Source organism: Camellia sinensis, chromosome 2 (genome assembly GCF_055761805.1).
Source record: "Camellia sinensis isolate YWXY chromosome 2, ASM5576180v1, whole genome shotgun sequence".
NCBI classification, from domain to species: domain Eukaryota; kingdom Viridiplantae; phylum Streptophyta; class Magnoliopsida; order Ericales; family Theaceae; genus Camellia; species Camellia sinensis.
The window spans coordinates 120,419,681-120,442,689 of record NC_138962.1 but is presented as its reverse complement, the minus strand read 5'-3'; the positions used below and the strand labels follow the sequence as shown (position 1 = coordinate 120,442,689).

The 23,009-nt window shown below is 38.0% G+C and overlaps 2 long non-coding RNA genes across 5 annotated transcripts; both read right to left on the bottom strand.

The window, feature by feature from the left end:
• Positions 1–12,209: 12,209 nt before the first annotated feature.
• LOC114318595 (uncharacterized) lies at positions 12,210–18,510 on the bottom strand. Of its 4 annotated transcripts, XR_014361582.1 has the most exons (7): positions 16,030–18,510; positions 15,666–15,748; positions 15,553–15,581; positions 15,374–15,451; positions 15,169–15,262; positions 12,594–12,625; positions 12,210–12,462 (listed from the first exon to the last, which is right to left on the bottom strand). It is a non-coding gene; the product is annotated as an uncharacterized LOC114318595 (long non-coding RNA). The 4 variants fall into 4 exon arrangements; XR_014361581.1 differs by having other exon boundaries at positions 15,666–18,510; XR_014361580.1 differs by having other exon boundaries at positions 15,553–15,748.
• Positions 18,511–20,546: 2,036 nt separating this feature from the next.
• LOC145820310 (uncharacterized) lies at positions 20,547–22,761 on the bottom strand. The gene is made up of 3 exons (XR_014361583.1): positions 22,410–22,761; positions 22,097–22,135; positions 20,547–20,667 (listed from the first exon to the last, which is right to left on the bottom strand). It is a non-coding gene; the product is annotated as an uncharacterized LOC145820310 (long non-coding RNA).
• Positions 22,762–23,009: the final 248 nt, after the last annotated feature.

Sequence of the window (23,009 nt, the reverse complement as noted above, 5' to 3'; positions counted from 1 at the left end):
AACGATTTTCTACTTCCTCTCTAAGCTAAAAACTTCCATTTTTCTACTAGAGACTGCTCTAACTTAAACATCGGAGGGTACTCAAGAAGGAACCCCACCTCCGGGGTCCTTCTCGACGGACTTGGTGCAGGTACAACTGGGAAGACGAGGTTCAATCATCCTGTGGAGCATCCAGACCCTGTCCGACCCATTCCTCATCCGACAAAATTACATTATCAAAATCTATTAATCTAAACCAATTCCCTGCACCACACCCGTCCGTGTAAGAGTGTTTAAAAGATTATGTATGTAAATCACACACCTATATGAAAGCATATTTGGAAGTACAGAACTGTTAGGGGGCTGGGGGCACTCCCAGCACCCCCGCTCATTTTCATTGGCCAATTACTTTTTTTTTTTTTTTTTTTTTTTCTTTCTTTTCAATCACCCAGTACCACATGATTTGGGGGGGGGGGGGGGAATTGTCACCGGTGGTCGATTTTACTTGGAGTCTGCCACATTTTTGTTGGAAGTATTCGAGATTTCAAATTATTGTCGTTCATAGTTTAGAAATAAGTGTTTGTCGGGGCCAATTAATCCAATGTGGGGCCGTCTCATTGGAAGACTTTTCATTCGAGAGGAAAAGACGCCGAGTCAAGTGGCTGCTAGTACTGCTCATTTTGCTGCTTCCTAGAGAGGATGATTGGTTAGGTCTTTTGTTTTTTACTCCTTTTTGGCGATGGATTTGGATTTGGATTTGGATTTTGATATTTTGTTTAAAAGCGGTGCACAATCACAATGTTGTTCTCCAGCTGCTACTCTTTAAGTTTTTTTCCTTTTGTTGTATAAGTAGCTAGCTAGGATCATTATGTTCTCATTATGAAAAATGATATATAAAACTTCTTTTTAAATTTATTTTTATATTTTATAAAATGTAAGTGATATAATTAATTGATAATTATAAAAAATAAAAGAAATACTATTTATCCAAAATGTACTAATAAAATAACAACGGTTCAGATTTTATTTATTAAAAAAAAAAAGATTAAGTGTAGGCAGGTTCTTGCGAGTGCAGGTTAAACTCGCAATCCGCCCGCAACCCGCAATCATGCCATATCCAAACCGCATCTACGCATATTGTCTTTATGAAACCGCTCATTTATATGCAGATTAGTTCGGGTTAGTGCAGATTGGGCAGTTTGGATAACCTTATACCCAGTACTAAGAAATAGTACTATCTTAGATATCGTAATTGATTGCCATATTATTGAACTTGGAAATTTAAATAATAACAGCTTGCTTGTCTCTACTTTTCAAAAAATTCTACTTTCTTATTTTTCGTATTTTTTTGTTTTTACTGAATTTTTTAATATTTTAAGCAATTTTTTTTCTTTTTAGACACACCTAACATAAATACACCTAAAAAGTAAAAAAATTGTAAAAAAAATCTTTTAAAAATTCACTAAATACCAAAAATACAAAAAAAATACAAAAATTAAGTACATTTTTTGTATTTTTATGTATTTATTAATTTTTGAAAATATTTTTTCACAATTTTTTTACTTTTTAGATACATCTAAGTAAGGTGCATCTAAAAAAGTAAAAAAAAATGTTTAAAATTTAAAAAATATTCACTAAAAATAAAAAAATACAAAAATCAAAAAATTCAATTTTTAAAAAACTTAATCTAAAAAACTCAAACCAAACACACTGAATATTATTTCATTATTTTTATTTGCTTCTTATTTTCTACTTCCTGGTGGTTTTCATTTTCAGTTCTTCTTTTATTTATTTTATTTTATATTTTAGCATTGTACCGATCTTATTAATGCTACTATGTTCATTTTATTTCCCCAAAAATATTATTTTTAAAAAAAGTGTGCACCTGTGCCGGCGTCGGCAGGGAGCAAGATGAAACATGTGAAAATCGCACGTATCAAAATTAAGGGCAATTTATTTTTTTATTTTTATCATTTTGTACATAATGATATACAAATAAAAAAAATTATATAAATAATATATATAGAATGATGTGACTTAACAATGAATTTTTCACTTTAAGTTTACTTACAAAAATAATATTACTACATTATTCTTCTATATGTTGTTTTTTCATGAATTTTATGTATCAATATAATTTTCTTTTTAATAAATTAATTACATCAAGATACTCAACTATAAACAAATATCAACGTACTCCTCTCATCTATAAACATGTACTCCTCTCCTCTATAAACATGTACGGTATTATTTGATACATGCAATTATAAGAATGTATACTTTTACTATATTTAAATCATTTTCAAAAGAGAGCATTTATATATATATATATATATATATATATATTTTATATTAGTTGAAAAAGTCATAAATGAGATACCAAAAACTGCATTAAATGACTACCAACTCCCACTATTATAGGATGTAGCAAATATTATCAATGTATTATATTAAAAAAAAAATCCATTTTGATGGGACCAAAATACACGAAATACATTAAAGCTGGGTTTGGAAAGTGGGTTGACTTTTTAGTTTTTTGATTTTTTTAGCTATTTTAGCCTGGGCTTAAAAGCTTGGTTTGGGAAGGGTTTTTTGGCTTTTTGACTTTTTAAAGTTTTTTTGTGAGAGAAGAATGTAATGATTATGGGTTGGATGTGATGTTTTGTTTGCTATGGTTAAAATAGCCTATTTTGTTTTTTGTGACTAAAATAGTCAAAAAAGCCTGCAAACCCACTTGCCAAACACAGGCTAAAAAAAAATTAGACAAAAAAATTAGATTAATTTTTGTTAGCAAAAATAGAAAAAATACCTAAATCAATTAAAAAAATTTAATCTATTTCATGAATGAGATTAAAAAAAATTCAATTAAAAGATATAAAAAAATTGATAAGAATACATAAATCGGTTATTGAATTAGACACAACACATTAATTCAAAAAATAAATAAATAAATAGACACAATACATATGAATAAGTAAAATTTTACAAGATTTATTAGTAGAGTCCACTTTTAAAAAATTTTACTGTTCATATATATAATATGTTTACTTCTATGACCGAATTCCGTGTTTTTGAACTTGTTAATAAAAAAATGCTCATGTCAATCCTTTAAACTGTCAATAATCTCAATAAATGTATAAAAATATGTTGAGATATAAAAATACTTGTCATTAGACTCGAAAAGGGTTGGGCTACTCTTGGTTAAATATGTATGGATTTTTTTGTATAAATATTATGTATATATTTAACATTTTTAACATTTTATTATAGTGCTTCCACTTTGGTATGGGGTAAATTTGATTACTTTGCCTCATATCAAATTCTATTAAAAGTATGATTTTTTATGACCATTAGCTGCCCCTACAAACATAATTCATATTTCTGTAATTCATAAATTTTTGTCAAAGAATAATGTGAAGCATAAAAGGTAAATGGTGGAGTTGAAAGGGCCGAGAAAAATGTAAAATAAAAAAAGAAAAAAAAAAGGGTATTTTGGTCCCCATCAGAAATGAAAAAATCTTTAATACAATTAGAAACATTTGCTCCACAATCCATTCTATAATTGGTGGTACTATATGAACCAATACACTAGTGTACTAATTAGTATTATAACATTGTTACTAGTCCCACCTATTATACGAGCTAGTGTACCAACTAATGTTTTGACTGTTATACCAAAACTTCTAAAATTATGTCACACTATCTATTAATATACTAGTTAATATATTAATTGATACATATAATATGATTATTCTATAACAGTGGGAGTAGGTATTGTTATTTAATACATTCTTAATAAATGTGCAAAACCCAAAAATAATAGAGAAATGTCTCATCCTCTTATTTCATTACTCCTAATTGAATCTCTAATGAGGCGACAAATATTAAATAATATCAATCAATTTACTCTCTCCAAACTCTTCTCTCTCTTTTCAAAAGTATTTGCCATCTCATTGGAGGTGCAAGTGGGATAATGAAATAAATTATATTTTTTATTGGGTTGAGGGTCATTGTTAAGCAGATATAACTATGGTTTTGGATAAAAGTACTGTACAAATCATTAGTTTCAATGGTAAGTAAGATTAATTTCTGTGATTAATAGAAGATCACATTGTATAATAAGCTTGTTCAGTTTTAATGGTAAGTCAGATCATATAGTGTGATAGCTAAGTTTAATTTCAATAACAATAACAAGTAAAATTACAAAAAGTACTTTTAGTTTTGGAGAAAATTGTCGTATGCTTGTTTTTGAATTTTGATGATACAGCGTGTTCCAGATGGAACGAGTCGGCTTGATCCACGCTTCCCAAACCGGTGTTCGAGGTACCAAACCCACAGAGAGACCTGCACAAGAGTTCAACGGGAAACATAGAGTCCCCCAGCGAACCTTCCGACGAGCAAGTTAGAAAGAGAGATGGAATGTAGAGATAGATTAGTGATAGAAAAACTTAACCCTTTCGTTGTCTTCGATGCCTGCTTATATCCTCTACTAATCATTTCATTGTCCCTTCCGACCTGTCACCTTGGTCGAAAGTCTATGCTCTAGCTTACCTTGTTCACGATGAGGCCGTTCTGTCTCGACGGGGAAGGGTTATCGCAACAAATGCTGCAGGAAAACTCATTAATGGCTGATGTGTGATGCAATAACTTTGCAGGATCTTTGTCTGCTGATGTGGGTGATTCTTTACTTGCCAAGTGTTTAGATGTCATTGGTGTTTGGTGTAATGCTGGGTTTCACGAGTGTTGGGCTTTAGTATTTGAATCATGGATTGGATCTTAGGTGGTGGGCCATATCCTTTATGGGCTTACCCATGTCAGTAGTCCCCCATTCCAAAGTGCAGCTTTAGTCCAACGAAGGGAATAATAAAGAAAACGAGGATTGTGAGAGACGGGCGGGGCGAAGACCGGCCGAGAGATGGGCCGACGGCAAGGGGTGACCGAGCGGAGGAACTGACCGTGAGGAGGGCCGACTGCGAAGGGTGACTGAGTGGAGGGAACGACCGTGAGGAGGGCCAACCGTGAAGGTAACTAAGTGGAGGGACCGTCCGTGAGAAGGGCCGACTGCGAAGGGTGACCAAGTGAAGAGACCGACCGTGAGGAGAGCCGACTGCGAAGGGTGACCGAGTGAAGGGACCGATTGTGAGGAGGGCCGACTGCGAAGGGTGACCGAGTGGAGGGACCGACCGTGAGGAGGGGTGACTGCGAAAGGTGACCGAGTGGAGGGAGAAGTGACGGTGCGCAGGGCTTGAGGAGTGGCAGGGCATGTGGTGATTTGAAGTGGAAAAGACAGGGTAGGGGAAGGGGGCAATGGATCGTGGTCATATACGTGGCGGAATCCCGTAATGGGAAAGGTTAGGCGTTGAGCAAGAAACGAAGGGATAGGTCAATATAGGGTGTTTGAAAAGGCGGTTTTGAATTTTTTTTTGAAAATTTTCAAACTGGCAAAATTTGACCTTGACCCTTGGAATACAGGCAAGCCTTGGGCATTTGGTTTTATCCGTTTTACCTATCTTTGTGCAAAAAACCAGCACGTCCCAGAAGTAAACTCGTTTGTTTCCAGTGATACACCTCTGCAACATTTTGTGAACTTTCTTGTGCCCGCGTCCGAAGCCATTCGCAGACACACAAGAGAAATGGTCCAAGAGGAAGCAGCAACCACAAGGCTTGATTCGTTAGGCGACGACGATGCGGTGGAGTTGGCGGAACAGTACCGTACGGAGCGAAGGGATGGGGGGTAGTTAGTCAGGCAGTGCGGGCTCGTCCTATGACGATGATTGCCGCCACGAAGCCTATTAGTCGAGTGGAGACGGACTACTGGCACACGAAGGCCGATAAATCAACATGTACGGCGGAGGAGTTGGAGGAGATACACGAGAGGTATCAGATTCCCGCAGAGATAGAGTTGAAATTGCCAACGTCGAAGGAGAGGCCATCCGACGCTCGATCGGGGGAGTTTGCCCTCTATGAAGAGGCGCTAAAGGGAGGGTTGAGCTTGCTGCTTCCCCGGATAGTAGTGGACGTGTTGAATCGGCTGGAGGTGGCTCCGGGCCAACTGATGCCCAATGCGTAGAAGATTTTATTAGCCTGTGCATGCGCGTGACCGCGGGCAAACGAGGGGGCTGCAATGACGGTGAATGAGTTTTTTGCATGCTACAAGGCTTTGGGCCAGCAAGAGACTTGGGTCACCCTACAAGCTGCGGTAGGGAAGGGTCTGGTGGCGGGGTTGCCGTCGTCAGTGAAGGGGTGGAGGCCGCGGTGGTTCTATGTGTCCGCCAACGGGGGAGTAGGAGTGCGTACGGTGTGGAAGGTTCCAACCAAGTCGGTTGAGCCAAGGTTGGAGGCGGAGGTAGAGGAGAGGGTGAAAAAGGTGAAGGCATGAAGGGAGAAGGAGGGCGCCAAGTGGGACGACCTCGTTCAGCCCTCAGCCTTGTTTGCCTCAAGGCTGGGCCCTCAGCCGACCGGTGGAGATCTTGCGCCGGCAAAACTAGAGGCGAGGAGGAAGAGGCAAGAGGTAAAGGACAGAACCACCTTCGCCAAGGCCGATCAATACAAAGAGGCGAAGTTAGGCTGCCCGCCCAAACCGATCATGAGGGAACGAGTCCGACCGTGCCCCAAGCCGCTAGGAGAGAAGGGCCTGAGCGGTTTTGAGCCATGACCACCTCCAGTGGATCCTCTGAAGGAAACGAGCAGAAAGGAGGTGGAGGCTGTGCTGAAGAAGAAGAAGAGAGTAAAAGAAAAGGAGGAGGGGCCAGCCTTGAAGAGGATGAAGGAGGGGATGGCAGAGGGGACCCCCGAAGTGGAGTTAGAGGGAACAGCGAAGGGGATGGAGAGTGCCCTGGGCCCTGAAACATAAGTGTAAGGTGGGGCGACTGGCCCTGAGCAGGGGACAGAGCAACAGCCCAAGGGGGGTCCTATGCCCCAAGGAGAATGAGGGAGGGCCAGGTTAAAGATCGCCATTTACCACGCTCCAGCAGTGTTCGGGCGACTGGAGGGAGAAGAAGGTGAAGCCAGGACTACTGCAGATCGGCTCTTGGGAGTAGTCGAGGACACGACCATGCATTCGATGGCAAGTTTCACAGAGGCTGAACTGCTAAGGGGGCTGTGCTCGGCCCAGATGGAGGCGACGGTCTTAGCAGGAGCCTTACTAAACAAAGCAGCGCGCGCAAAAGGCGAAGTTGAGCCACTGAAGGCCAAGTTGGAGGAGGTGAAGGCCCAGCTTGAAAGTTTAAGGAGAGAGACCGGGGGCTGGAGGAAAGCCTCGCGGAGTGCGTGTGTTAGGGGGCTGGAGTATGCCCAGAACGCCAAGAGGATAGAGGTGTTGGCGATGGTGCAGTGCTATTTAGCAGATCGTGCTAATGTTGAGCTACTCGCAACCAAGTTGGAGCTGGAGACGGAACGCCGCAAGGTGATGTCGCTCTAGTTCCAGTTGGATGGCGAGTAGAAGAAGCTGGAAGAGGCCCAAAAAGCTTACACCGTCGCCAACAAAAGGTGGGATGAGGCCATGGTCTGTAATGAAGATCTACGCGCTCAGTCGATCAAAGAAGAGGAAGAAGCAGATCAGAAGATCGCTGAGTTGGAGAGGGCACTGGCGAACGAGCGGGCTAGACTGGCGGTTGAGAGGGCAGAGATGGAGAAGCCCTTGGCCGGCGAGAGGGCCAAGTCAGTGGCTGAGAAGGCAGGGTTGGAGAAGACCTTGGAAGAGGAGAGGGCCAAGTTGGCATCTAAGAGGGCGACGTACCCCTACCTATGTGTTGCAGCGGTAGAGCAGTTCAAGGGGTCCGCCGACTTCCAGATGGCTATTGATGCCGCTATCTCTAGTAGCTTGGCGAAAGAGGGGGATAGGGGGGCTGGCCCGTCGGGAGCGACCGCTGGAAGTAGGAGTGAAGAGGAAGTGATCCAGAGCTTCCAGCGGTCGAACTTCTACAAGCATGAGATGGCTGAGTTCTGGGGCAACGGCTGGAAGACTTTTAAATGTAAAGCAGAAGAGTTGTTCCCAGACTTGGACTTCAGCAATTTGAGAATAGATGAAGACGAAGTGGCCCAGACCCCCCTAGATGAGGGGGTTGACGAAGAAGATCTGGCCTCGAGCGAGGATGAATGATTGATGTAAAATTTTTGCATTTTGCGTGTTGTTGTTGTTTGTAAATAATTTTTTTTGTTGTTGTTATTGTTTTTTTTTTTTGTCATGTAATTTCTATAGTGAATTTATGTGTAAGTTTGTAAATAAAATAATGAGTTGTGTTTTTTCATACTGTTGTCTTTATTTCTTGTATATTTGAAAAGAATGAGAATGGTCATTTAAATAAGGCTTGTGTATAAATCGTAGTAAAAGTTGAGAAGTAGGGAGCCAGTCTAACTTGTGAGAAAACCATGACGCAAAGAATGTTAACAATAAAAACGTTGAAATGTAAAGGTCTTAAAGTGTGAAGTTTTAAATCATGTTGTAAGAGTGTTGAGAAATGAAAGATTGGGTTGGGCGACGAGGCGTGTGGATTGTAACGAAATTAAAAATGAAAGTTAAAATGTGAAGAACGTTAAAAGATGTAAAAGCATGGACCTGGATTTTAACTAAGTATGGCAACTATGCTACAATAATGAAGTTGCAAGAATGGCCTTGGCCGAACTCTTCATTCTTGCTCAGTTTGGCTTGAGCCATAATTAACTCAGTCTGGTTGAGCCCTTCGTGCTCAGTCTGATTAAGGCTTTAAGTAACTCAGTCTGGTTGAGCCCTTCGTGCTCAATCTGGATGAGGCTTTAAGTTACTCAGTCTAGCTGAGGCTGCAAGCAGCGTATTATTGAAATACCACGCAGATAACTGAGATATAAGATCGTTGTCATTTAAAGCGTAGCCCATTGATCACAAATTTACACCATGTGAGAAAAGGACAAAAACATCCAAGTGTGTAGATTGTCAAAAAGAACATACAGCAATTGATCAATACAAAAATAGGGCTTTATTGAATATAACGCTTCAAGTGCTCGGCGTTCCATGGATGGGGGAGATCTCGACCTACCATGTCTTGAAGTCGGTAAGTGCCCGGACGATGTCGGGCCTTAACAACATAAGGTCCCTCCTACTTGGCTGCCAGCTTGCCCTCAGCCGGATTTTTGGTGGCAAGAGTTTCTTCACGCAAAACAAGGTCCCCCACGGCAAACTCCTTCGGTCAGACTTTGCGGCTATAGTGTGTTCTCATTTTCTGTTGATATGAGGCCCGCCTGACAGCAGTGGTCTCTCGGAGCTCTTTAATTAGATCTAAGTCTGCCCGACGCAGTTCTTCAGTTAGTTCTGGATTCGGGTGCAGAACCCTCGGGGTAGGCAGACTGATTTCCCCTGGGATTACCGCCTTAGCGTCATATGTTAAGCGAAAGGGAGTCTCCCCAGTAGGGGTTTGGGCTGTTGTGCGGTAGGTCCAGAGTACGTTTGGTAATTCCTCAGCCTAGAGGCCCTTAGCAGCTTCCAACTTAGTTTTGATGATCTTCAGAAGAGAACGGTTGGTAACCTCAACTTGGCCATTGGCTTGGGGATGACCTGGGGAAGAGAAACATGGCTGGATTTGAAGTTCTGCACAGAATTTCTTGAACTTGGCATTGTCGAATTGTTTGCCATTGTCGGAGACGATGGCTTGAGGGATGCCAAATCGGCACACGATTGACTGGCAGATGAATCTGGTTGTGTTTAGCTCGATAATTGTGGTGAGGGGTTTCGCCTCCACCCATTTAGTGATGTAATCAATGGCGACGATTGTGAATTTGGTTTGGCCTCGGCCTGTGGGCAATGGGCCAACTAAGTCGATCCCCCATTTGGCGAATGGGTAAGGACTGCAAAGTGTGATCAGTTCTGTAGGAGGAGCATGAGGGATGTTGGCAAAGCATTGGCACTTATCACATTTAAGCACGAATTCAGTGGCATCTTGAGAGTAGGCCAGAAGTAACTGGTGCAAAGTATTTTGTGGGCTAGTGACTTGGCACCCGAATGATTACCACATACACTCCGCGAGCGTGAAAAGCCACGTTTTTACAAGAGGCCGCTAATAAGAATGTAGTTGGATGACCGGGCCCTGACTTTGGCAGCTTGGTGTTTGTTGGCAGGCAATTCCCCATTTGTCAAAAATAGCAGGATATCTGCCGCCCATGGAATAGGTTCATTTTGGAGGAAGTGGACTTGCTGCTGTTATGGGGAAATGGCAGGGTGGGCCAGGTATTCAAGACGGACGCCATGGCTGAGGTCTGACTGGTCAGCAGAAGCTAATTGAGCCATTTCGTCTGCCTTGGAGTTTTCCATTCGAGGGATGTGCTTGATGTGGAAAGTGTTGAAGAGGCGAGCGAGAGGGAGTGCAATATCCCTGTAAGCCCGCATTGTGTCTTCCTTGGCATCGAATTCCTCCGTAATTTGTCCGACAATGAGCTGGGAATGGCTGACACCAATGTCTCTGGCTAGGCGGAGACCTGCTATCAATGCCTCATATTCAGCCTCATTATTGCTTGCGTCGAACAAAAAACGGAGAGCACACTTGAAAAAACCACCCTCGAGGGCGGTGAGGATGAGACCAGCCCCACTGCTTTCTTTGCTGGATGATCCATCAACGTTGAGGGTCCAAGAGTGGGGGTCTTCTGCCTCAGTGTGGGATTGTGGGGGCCGGGGGGGGCCATGGTTGGAGTGGGATTAGTGAATTCCAGGATAAAATCGGCAACAACCTGCCCTTTGATCGTCGTTCGAGGTCGGTAGGAGATGTCAAATTGGCTGAGCTCGACTGACCATTGCATAAGTCTGCCGGACAGCTCTGGTTGTTGCATTATCTTCTTCAAAGGTTGGTCAGTGAAAACCACTATGGAGTGGGCTTGGAAGTAAGGACAGAGTCGTGTTGAGGCGGTGACCAAGGCCAAGGACATTTTTTCTAGCAATGGGTAGTTCTGTTCTGCGTCTCTGAGAGCCTGGCTAATGTAATAAACTGGGTGCTGTACTGAACCGTCCTCCTTGATGAGGGCCGCACTGACTACGGTGCTCGATACGGCTAAATAGAGAAAAAGGGGCTCACTCGTGAGAGCTTGGGAGAGTAAGGGGGGGTTGGCCATGCACTGCTTCAGTTATTGGAAAGCCTCTTCGGATTTGGTCATCCACTCGAAAGCCTGCTGAAGAACTTTAAAGAAGGTGAGACACTTGTCCGTTGCGCGGGAAATGATGTGATTGAGGGCGGCGACTCTGCCAGTAAGCCTCTGAACCTCCTTAACCGTTCTGGTTGACTGTATTTCTATCAAGGCCTTGATTTTTTCGGGGTTAGCCTCGATGCCCCGCTGACTGACCATGAAACCCAAGAACTTCCCAGATCCTATGCCGAAGGCGCATTTCTCCGGATTGAGCTTCATTTGATACTTTCGTAGGGTGCCGAAGGTCTTTCGTAGGTCGGCCATATGATCAGAGGAGAGTTTATTCTTGACTAGCATGTCATCGATGTATACTTCCATTTTCCGGCCTATCTGATGATAAAAGACGGCGTTGACCAACTATTGGTAACACTACAAGAATTAACACTTTTGGCAACAAAAAAATTGGTCGCTAAAAGTCAATTTTTGGTCTGCAAAAGTTATCCGCGACCAATTTTTTTGGTCGCTACTTTGGTCGCCAATTGAGGGTCGGCAAAAGTAATTCGCGACCAAAATTGTGGTTGGTCGGCAAAAGTTAGATTTCGCGACTAAATTTTTGGTCGCTAAATATTTAATTACCGCGACTAATTTATTTTGTCGCCAAAACACTTTGGTCGCGAAAAGTGATATTTTCCCGACCAAAAAGTTTGGTCGCCAATTATCACATTCAACGACCAAAAAGTTTGGTCGCCAATTGTGACATTCCGCGACCAAAAATTTTGGTCGCCAATTGTGACATTCTGCGACCAAAAAATTTTGGTCGTCAATCGTGACATTCCGCGACCAAAAAGTTTGGTCGTCAATTGTGACATTCCACGACCAAAAAAGATTTTGGTCGCCATTTGTTACTTTTCGCGACCAAAACTTTTGGTCGGCAAAAGTGAGTTTCCACGACCAAGAACTGTTTTGGTCGGCAATAGATGTATTTTTTGCGACCAAAAATCTTGGTCGGCAATTGTCATTTTTTGCGAAAAAAAATAATTTATTTGTCGCGACTAATAAATTAGTCGCCAAAGCAGTAAAACAATACACCTGTAATTCCTAATAATTCATTCAATCCATAATAAACCTATAATTTTAAAGCATCCTTCAAATTAACTGAATCATTAACATTCGACACAATACATAATTCATTAACATTCAACACAATACAATTATTCTAAGTTTTCATTCACAAGTCACATCCATCTAGCATAACAAATTGAAACAATACATAATTCAGATTTACAGCATCAGGAAAATTGCTTAATCCACTAAGTTGCCTTGATAGCCAATCAAAAAATCCTTGCGCCCTTCCGTGCCATGCTTCGCATCCATCAAAGCAGTAGTGATGTAAGGCACCTAATAAAGAAACAGAATTGGAAAATTTATCAGAGAAGCATGATAGTGGCAGCAACACTGGATTGCAAACCCGTATCTTTGCAAAAATCAATTAAATCCTATAAACATGTACATCGTATTGAGACAACTACCTGGCATAATAAAACTGTACCTATTGCTGTACCTACAAATTTCAGTACACGATGATTAATAAGCTAACAACCATAACAAATACAGGCATAGTTAACTATCAAAGCTCCATTGATTCAGTTCACTTTTATATATGATTTTTTAATAAAGTTGGTAAAGTTTATTTTAACGAATAATACCACAGATTAATTAAAACATGAATGATTCTGATGGTCTTAGCTTTAGATTAAACTTTGGGTTGTAGATGAGCAGCTTGAGCAGACATTCAATCAGCACTGATGATCAAGGCCCCTAATCTAAGTAATCACACACAAAAGATTAACGTGTACCAAAAAAAAATATAAATTTGCAGTTCACATAAATAAGGTGGCATAACATTTATGCCTCCTTTCCGTTCTCTTTCCCAAGACATCAAGGGAAAGCATATTCATCCATTCTGCTACCCTACCTACCAGATATGATATGAATGAATACATCTGACAAGTTTTCCTTAAAAATAATAATAGAGATAAAACAAACTTCTCTCTAGTGGATGCATATTTGTGGACAGGGAGTGAGTTTAGGTACTACAATGCAAAAGTGAAGTGGATGCATATTTGTGCACCAAAGGCTGAAGAGGGCTTGGGATTCAGAAATTTGAGAGAGTGGAATAAGGCCACTATGCTAAGACAACCTTTGTGGGCTTTAAGTAAGAAAGCTGATTCTTTGTGGGTTAAGTGGGTCCATACTTGTGTAATTAAGGGTAAGTGTCTTCCTACTGAGGCATCTTGGACTGTCTGGAAGTTTTTTGAACTAAGAGCTATGGGGCAGCCTTTGATCAATATATCATTGGTGATGGGACTGTTACATTTCCGCGATTTGATAATTGGCATCCCTTGGGTCCTTTGAATAAGAAATATGGGGAAAGGGTTGCTTTTCATATGGGCATGGCTGTGAATAGCAGAGTTTCCTCTTATCATTAATTTTAGGAATTGGAAGTGGCCTAGAGGTAGAAGAGTGGTTATTACTGAGATTAAAGGTAATACCCCTGCTAGCTTCGTATCGAATCCTAATAGGCCTGACTCAGTGTTTTGGCTACCCTCTAGTAATGGTGAATATACTGTGGCTTCAGCTTGGCAAGCAATTCAAATGGTATTCCCTATCGTCCCTTGACATAAATTGGCATGGTTTCCTCAAAATGTTGCTAAGTGGAGCTTTGTGCAATTGGTTGCTGTTCTGAGATTGAGGCTAATACCCTGCTAGCTTTGTATTGAATCCAAATAGGCCTGACTCCGTGTTTTGGCTACCCTCTAGTAATGGTGAATAGCTTGGCAAGCAATTCAAACACAATACCCTATCGTCCCTTGACATAAATTGGCATGGTTGCCTCAAAATGTTCCTAAGTGGAGCTTTGTGTAATGGGTTGCTGTTCAGTGAGGACTGGCTACAATGGATAGAATGTTTAAGTGGGGGATTGTTTCTGAAAACAAGTGTGTATTGTGCAATGGGTTTGATCATGATCATTTATTTTTTTGTTAATATTTTTCAGCATATACTTGGACTGTTCTTTTGAGGAGAATTCTTCCTGGTAGAAGAAATGCCTGACTTTTGCTGAAGAGTGTGGAGGTAAGGCTATTACAGATTATGTTTACAGGTTGACCCTTGCTGGTACTATGTATCATGTTTGGAAGGGAAAGGAGTCAAGAAGATAGAAATGGGTGATATTAGAGCTAATCTTAGCTCATTAAGGAATGTAAAATTTTGTCCTAGTGCTAGAAACAGGAGTTGTGTCATGTGAAGTTTGTTTTATTTCAAACCATCCCCAGCCCTTCCCATCAATGTTACAGGAAAGTAAGCATTTTTTAGGTCACTAGATAGGAAAATACTGACATATATGCTTGCACAAAAATATATTTACCGGCATCCATGTACTTTTTGACAAAGTATACTTACCGACATATAAACTCTTTGCCTCTTTTGTTCGTTCCTTTCTTTTAACTTCATTTCTTTTTATTTCTGTTACCTCTCTCTATATATATATATTTTCTAAATATTCTTTTCCTATCAAAATCAATGGAGATAAAGCTTTACTAGTAAATTTTAAATTAAGCATTAAACTAAATTAAAGATTGCTAATGCATTGTTAGTCTTATATCATTGAATTCCAAGTTATTTTATTCAAAACTTGTAATGTATTTCATGTGTCTAAGCGATATGCACATGTTCCCCAAGTGCTTAAAGCATGTTGTCTAAAATATTTTAAAAAATAGTAGAACATGTTTGGAGGTGTTTCTGGCAAAGGTCAAGAAGTTTCCCATGAGTGTCGTGTTGTGTCGGTGTCTGACACGACATGCCACCTTATAAACTTTTAATTTAAGCACACCTCACACTTTAAAAGCTTTAGTTATTTCAAAATGATTCCATCAATAACCCTACGACGTAAATATCCAATAATGCGGAGACATTCTGGCAACTGCAATACATAAGGGTTTATGCAAAATAAATAAACGAAACTTCAGAAATCATAGTTCTAGATGAATCGTGTCAAACCAGCTGCACATCATCAGCATATTATTTCATAAGATTTGGCCTAAGTACCTGAATGTTTGATTGCAGTTTTTGGAGAAGCTGAGAAAGAAGAGATTGGGTGGTCTGCTTAACTTCCGCAGCAAGTGCTTGAATAACAGGCAGCCTTGAAGGCAAACAAGATAGGAAGGGGGAGCAAAATGAAAAAAAAAAAAAATAGAAAATCTCAGTAAGCTGCCTTTAGCCTAAACAGCAAAATAAGATGAGTAAAACTAACTTTGGATGCATTGTTGAAAGTTTGCAAACAAAGGCTTCTAAATCCAGAGCTTCATCGTAATTTCCATTTCTCACACATCTGCAGGGAGATGACAGTCAAGTGTTCTTTCTATATTAAGAAACACATCCAAAATACAAAATATAAACAGCATGGACTTTTAGCGCCAATAGGGTTCACACCTGGCCGGAAAGCATTTCCTTCAATATACCTGTGACAACATTTAATCAATTAGCATTTCACCTAGTGTTGGGTAATTGCAATTTGCTTGTACTGATTGAAGACAGAAACTCACATTTCTTTCAAGAAAGTGTGCTTATAGAAGGTCACAACTGCTTAAAAACAGCAGCCTTTTATGATATATCTCAGATTTTATTACTGAAAAAATAAGGTCACAACTGACAATATAATATCAATTTTGAAAGATTAAAACTATTTTGTGAATATTAAATGCTTTCAGTTTTTTTTTATTTTTATTTTACAGTTATCATCAAACTAGAGGAAAAGGCAAGCACTAAACCACCAAAAAACTAATAGAAATACATAAAGTTCAAAATCAATTCACTCCACTAAACCACCAAAAAATCATATAAAAATACATAAGAAAAGCAAATTCAACAGGAAAGTATGTAAATACATAAAAATGAATTATATCATACCTTTCAAGGTAGTCTTGGAAGAAGGGGAGAGAAGGATCGGAGAGGATTGAGGAATTGGACTTGCAATCATCGATGAATTGCTTTAACTGGTTCAAGTTTGTGATCAGAGAGGAGATTGCAAAGAGGTCAAATCATTCAATATAGAGGAGCGTGTAGAGATCAGTTAGGGTTTGAGATCAACTTGATTAACAAAATCTATAATTGTGATCTATAGCCCCTGTTGGTTAAAGAGAAAATATTAGGTTAGATGAACCTAATACAACCAAGATATGCCTAGTTCTGGACAGTTCAGTGTTTTGGTAAACTCTGCATTACTCTTTTTTTTCTATTTTTTTTTCTTTTCCCCTTTCCCTCCACTTTCCCGGTAACCAAATAGTAAGTATTTAAAGCATTTAGTAATTTATGAATAAGTAACTTCTTCCAAGCCCTTTCATAAAATTGATCTAAAAACTTTCCATTAATCCTTTTTTTGTTTTTTGTTTTTTTTGGTTAGTGAGATTTTATTACCAAAAACAGATAAGTACATCAACAAGGCAGGCATACCTTCCAAATACCTCTCAGGACATTGCACCACTGAAACCCCAAAAAGCTGCTTCAAGTGATCCCTCTAATCAGCATCATTTGGACTAAAAGAGAACTGATTTCTCATAATTAATCAGCTAACCAGAGGCTTGTTCATATGCAGATATAATTTTTTTGTTTTTAATTTTGAAATTAAGTCCCTCCATAGTATCCCTCCCAAAAACCAAGTTATCATCTGCATAAAAAAATATGATGAGATACACTAGGATTTCCTTGAGCAACCTAAAGACCATGTATCACATCCTCTTCTACACCTCTGGAAAGCATAATAGATGAAAAGACGATCTCCCTACCTAACACATCTTGAGGGATGAATACAATCCTTTGTTTCACCATTAATAAGAACTAAGTATGCAAGGAGGAGAGTGTTGATAAGTTCTCTGAAACTCAATTTAGAGATCCATTCTTGCAATGATCTTACCTTTGGAATCTTCTATAACTCTTATCTATGCCAAAATTGAGAATTCTTCTATGAATTGGTCAATTGGAAGTTAAGAAGACACTAGTTACTCTCATTGCCTCAATTTTCCTATGCTCCCTAATTCAAATTTACAACCATTTAAGTCACAGGATGAGACAGTTGAGAAAATCTTCTATGTTCCATGTGAACAAACTCAAAAGTCACCACTATCACTTTCCAAAGGTGATGTTTGCTTACGGTTACATTTTAGGAGGGGTAACCTAACCTGGAAATGGTGAATTTTATGAACCAATTTAAAGTTTGGTATGTACCCCTGTCCAAATACATGATCCTATTATTTGTCACTGTGTAAACAAAGTAAGTAAATTATGAGCTGTGATTTCCTTTTATTTTCAGTTACACTTTCTAAGAAAGAGTTGTATTTAACAATAAATAAAGATAAATTAGACTAGTTAGCATTGGCTTTTGTCAGAAAAGAAAAAAAGAAAAAATTACTCGTGTTCTCATTTTTGGGAACACAAGCAGCAGATAGATTGGGGCAGTGACAACGAAAAATACTAGAATTTTTTTGTTCAATAGTTTTGACAGGCAAAGAGAGTCAGGAGAAATAGTGGATGAGGTTCTTAAAATTACATAAAGAGAACAAGGGAACATGACTTAACATATTCAAAATGCAACATAGAGGAATTTGATGGAGAATAATGATTGTTCAGGCTGAAGAGGTTCTTTGTCCAAGTGTTTTCTGAAACCAAACAATACACGGGGAAGCAAAATACTATAGTAGTCCCCCCAAAAAACAAAGAAAACAGAAAATTGCATTATAAGTAGAAGAGATTTCTGAAACTAATGAAGAAGATAAGACTTGTTTTATGCATTATAGTTTTACAATGCTAGTAAGTCGTCCTACTGCTAAATCGAACCAGGATATATAGCTCATTCCGGATCTCTGGTATTCAGCTCAAGTACTTTTCTATGGACAAACATAAGACAATTGCAATGAATATTTTGAACACTTCCACATTTCAGTGGCAGTCTCAAGAAGCTCTAAAAGTGTAATACAATATCTAATTTCTTTTATAGAATTGTACCAACTAACGATATATTGGATGATCTGTTGACTGCTGATAAAGAAGAAGAAAAAAAAGGAAAGAAAACAGGGTTTCCATGAATAGCATGCACTTTTTCACATCAAAACAAATAGAGTTGAGGATAATGCTACTAAGACCATAAATTTAATTTCTAACTATCATTGTTTCTGCAACTAAATAGAACAGGCTTGAAGATTTCATAGTTTGCACCACCACGACAGTTTAGATCTCATAACAGACCAGGAAATTCTTGTTGAAGGACCTGAGTCATTATATTGATTTCCAATTCTGCTGTGCTAAGTGATCTTGTCACTTCAAATATTGATGAAGGAATTTACTGCTTTATCAATTTATTTTATTTTGTGATGAAAGATACAAACTCACATTCAAAGTCCACTATTTGATGAACCACAAACCAAAAATTTTAAACATTTCTGTATATTGCAATTTTCTCAAACTATGATTCATATTCAATTTTCTCAGACCATTCCCACGGCTACCTATGTTTCAATTGATCTTAATGATGTTCAGATAAAGAAAGCACAATCACAAAAGATAAGTAATTGACTAAACCCGATACCTCCACATGCAAAGGCATGTATATCACCTGGGCACTCTGATTCTGATTACACTACGCAATACTCGAATGGTGGGGTACCATATATATAGGTAAATTGTATAATTTTATATTTTTTTGAATCCATAATTAAATATAATATGAGTCATATGTAAATATTTTATCAGTTATCATTAAAATAATATCATAATTAAAGAAAAATTAGTCATAATTAAAGAAAAAATAATATAAATAAAGTGCATATAATACACCCTTTTAAGGGTGTCTATATTAGAATTTTCCCACCCACAACAAATTCATCAATAAAAACTAAAATATACAGGAAGACTATAGTACTGTTTGCTACATGCCATGGAGAAAAATTATTTATTAAATTAAAATATGTGAAGAAACTGTAAATTTACTTTTCCTCTGTCCCTCTCTCTTTCTCTCTCAATATTGTCTTGTTTCCACCAACAACAAACCAACTAAAAAGCATTAAATTTTTTCCATACACTAAATAGAAGAGGCAATTCCCACAGAAAGCACTCAAGAGCAAATATAAAGATCAAAGTTCTATGGAGAGGATTCAGCATATTTATTCCAAACCAAACCAAACCAATTCGGCATATTTATGGCAAAAGAAAAAAGTAACTTAAAATATATAGCAAATTTAGCACAGAGTCTTGCTTACCTATGTGATCCAGTTGGAATGTTTGAGATAGAAAACTTATCTATGCTACTGTAAGTTAAATTAGAATGCTCCAAAGATCCATTGGTATAATTAACTGGCACCAAGACTGTGAAAGCAAGGAATGCAATAGGAACAAAAAATTTAAGTCTGCATTCGGAAAAAAGGAAGCATGATCAGTCCAGAAAAGTAGAAAGAAACTAGCATTCTCAAACTCATGATGAACATAAGGTTAGACTATTTATTTATTATAAAGCTAAACAGTACCTGATGCAAGAAATATATATATATATATATATATTGGGATAAAAAAATACTTGATGCACGAAACTTTAAAAAAGGAAATGATCATGCAAAAGTATAAGATGCACTACACTACTCTGCATTGACATTATCATGCCAAAATCACAATGTGTTTCTCACTTTTGATCAACTTTCAAGATTTTGATGAATTTCCTAACAATCTAAAAGTTGATATATTTTAACTTGTTTATAAAGTTTATATCTAAAAGTTTATAACATATATTTATATTTGTGTAAATCATGAATATTAAAGTAACTCAAAAATTCCAATGTAACTGCAATGAATGTAAGTCAATAAATATTATAGGAACTAAAGGAAGACATTGGCCATATAAATGACAAAAGAATGCAGCATATATAATACAAAATCATTCAAATCAACCTGTGTTCCAATCACATATAGATTCTTCTACTCGTTCTATAGTCAATTTTTTGTTGTACTTATTTGAATTCAAATTTTTTAATTCTGAACAAATTAATAATAATAACAAATTCAACAAATTAATTCAAGAAAGTATATAATTATTTTTTTATACTAATGGAGTTCCTGTAGGATTTTCTAGTTTTAGATTCCATAAATTAATTTTTTTTATACAATCACAACTACAGGACCCTAATTTTCGTAATAGAACCCAATTTCTTTAGATTCAACAAATTTATAATAATAAAAAAAAATAAAAAAATTGTGTTCAACCCAAGAACCTAATTTCACATTTAGGTTTTAATTTTTCCAATTCAGATTCAAATATTTTCCCCAACTCGCATTCTAGAAATTTAAAAACAAAAATAATAATAATTTCACAACCCAAAACACAATTCTAATTTTTGATTTGCTCAATCAAAACCCTAATTTTTCAATGAGAGAGAGAGAGACCCGAAACAGAGTGGTAGCATAAATAATGTAGTTCCTCATCCTCTCCTGAGTGGTTATACAAATCTCATTCTCGTTAATCGGCGTCTCTGGCCTCGGTTTCTCTACCCTCTGATACCGATCCATCTAAACACAAAAAACCCAAAATCAAAAACAATTTTTTCTCCAAAAAATCAAAAACCCAACAAGAACCTTACAACAATTGTTACTCAACTGTATAATACATTGTTCCTCCCAATGTACCCATGTTCATTGAATATGACAAGAATAAGAGTATGAGATATGTTTCCAAAACCTGTATAATATTTAGATGCATCTACATACCCATAATCAACTTTTGGATACATATCTCAATAACCAAATATTTAGATTTAGGAAGATTTGACAAACATTCATACCCAATACTCGTATCCTAGTACATGTAATATACATTAGATCTGCATTTTATTCATATTTGAGAGCCTAATCTTGTTTTGCAGAGATAGAGCCAATTTATAGGCTTCATCAAATCTAATCACCATATGAAAACCTTCTAAACCACTCACTCCTGCCCAATATCGTAACTTAATAGGACTCAAGTATCAAATCAGTAGGAGTCCAACAAGAACAATATGCACGTTGTCTTTTTCCAAGTCCTAGCCCACATCAACTATGCTGCATCAGCTTCCTGATGGATTGAAGACGAAGGGACTGCATATAAACTTTGTTCAAAAGGTATCATGAAGCCACTATTTGAATTAACAAACTTCATGGACTCAAAACACCACAATAAAAATTATCAAATCATACTTTTCCCCGGACATCAATTAACTTCATCAGCTGAAGATCCATGCATGCAATTTATTATTGCACTCTGAGAACTGAGCATGAAATGGAGACCAACTCTTAAACAAAATAATGAAAGATCAACGTCTGGTAAGAACTAGAAGTCCAAAGACCAATTCCTGATTACAGATACACATTTTGACAACAAATTATAAACCCACCACTACATCAAGCAGCTGCATTCCAATTCACACAAAAATTAGGGGATTAAAACAAGCCTAGGTATCAAAGTGGAGTAGTAGACAATTAAAAAAATACACAGAGAGTGGTAGAAACATAACATCCTCTACTCTTTAGCAGATTCAGGGTAAAATTGAAAATTAACTCTAGTTATATAATGATAGACATTCATTTTGGCATACAAGTAATCCATGAATGTTAGCCATAATATGGTAATAAGGTCTTGACATAGACGTGATGTTCCCATGATGAATCAATCGATTTAATGTGGGCATCACTCTTTCCTGCATCCTTCCAACTCCTGGCAGGGTTAGTGAGTTGTGTAATAGGCAACCATTTCGTGTGGTTGGGGTCAACATGTTAATATCTGATTCTATAAATAAAACAATTAATCCTCAAATATGTAAAAGTTCATTTTTTCCTTTTGGTGGAGTTGGGGGAAGAAAAAGGAAATCATTTTAGAAGGCAACAAATAAATGAGATGTGCACTCTTAACTTGATAAAAAAATTGTACCGAAATGCTATGATAAGTCGATTTGTAGTGAAATACCTTCCACTGAACCAAATGGGATATTGCCATCCTCAAGACCTGAGAAAGAGTACCAGGCAGGAAATCATTTAGCAGAACAAACACTGATGCCTTTGCAGGAGAGGCACAAAGCAATATACTTATAATAAATAAAAAATAAAAAAACCCAAACCAAAGGCACCGCTTTTATAAAACTCTGGAACAGCTAAAAAAACCCAAATGTTCATAACTAAACCTCAATTTCTTATGTGCATATACATATATGTTGGATTGAAATGTGTGTGTGGTTGTGTGTGTGTGTGTGTGTGTGAGAGAGAGAGAGAGAGAGGTTTACCTCAGTCGGCGTTGCCAGGTTTTCGTTTTGGGGCAAAACCCTAATAGCTCAATCGGAGGGACGGGTTGAATCGGTAAAGGTATCTGAGACGCCACACCACCGCTGCCGCTGCTAGCTATCGCCACTCGATGCTCACCGTCGTCGCTCGCTGCTCGCCATCGTCCCCCCTTGCTACTGCTGCCACTGTCGCTGCCGCTGCTTGCAGACGTGAGAGAGAGAGAGAGAGAGAGAGAGATGAAATTGGGGATTTTTTTGTTTAAGGGAGTTTTTTGAGTTGGTGAGAAACAAAAGGAAGGGAGGGAATTTAGATAGAAAGAGGGGGAAACGAAAAGAAAAGAAGAAAAGAAGAGGAGAGGCGGTGTGACGTGGTTTTATTTTTTTATTTTTTTTATTTTTTTTTGTAGTTAATGATTTTTTTAAAAAAAAATTTCATTTGTTTTTTATTTTTTATTTTATTTTTTTAGTTATTGAGGTTGAAAATTTATTTGTTTCATTTTTATTTTAATGAAAAAAATTATTATTATTTTTATTTGGTAGAAATTGGGGTAATATTTTAATGAAAAATATTTTCTATTAAAATAAAATTAATTTTTTGTGGTC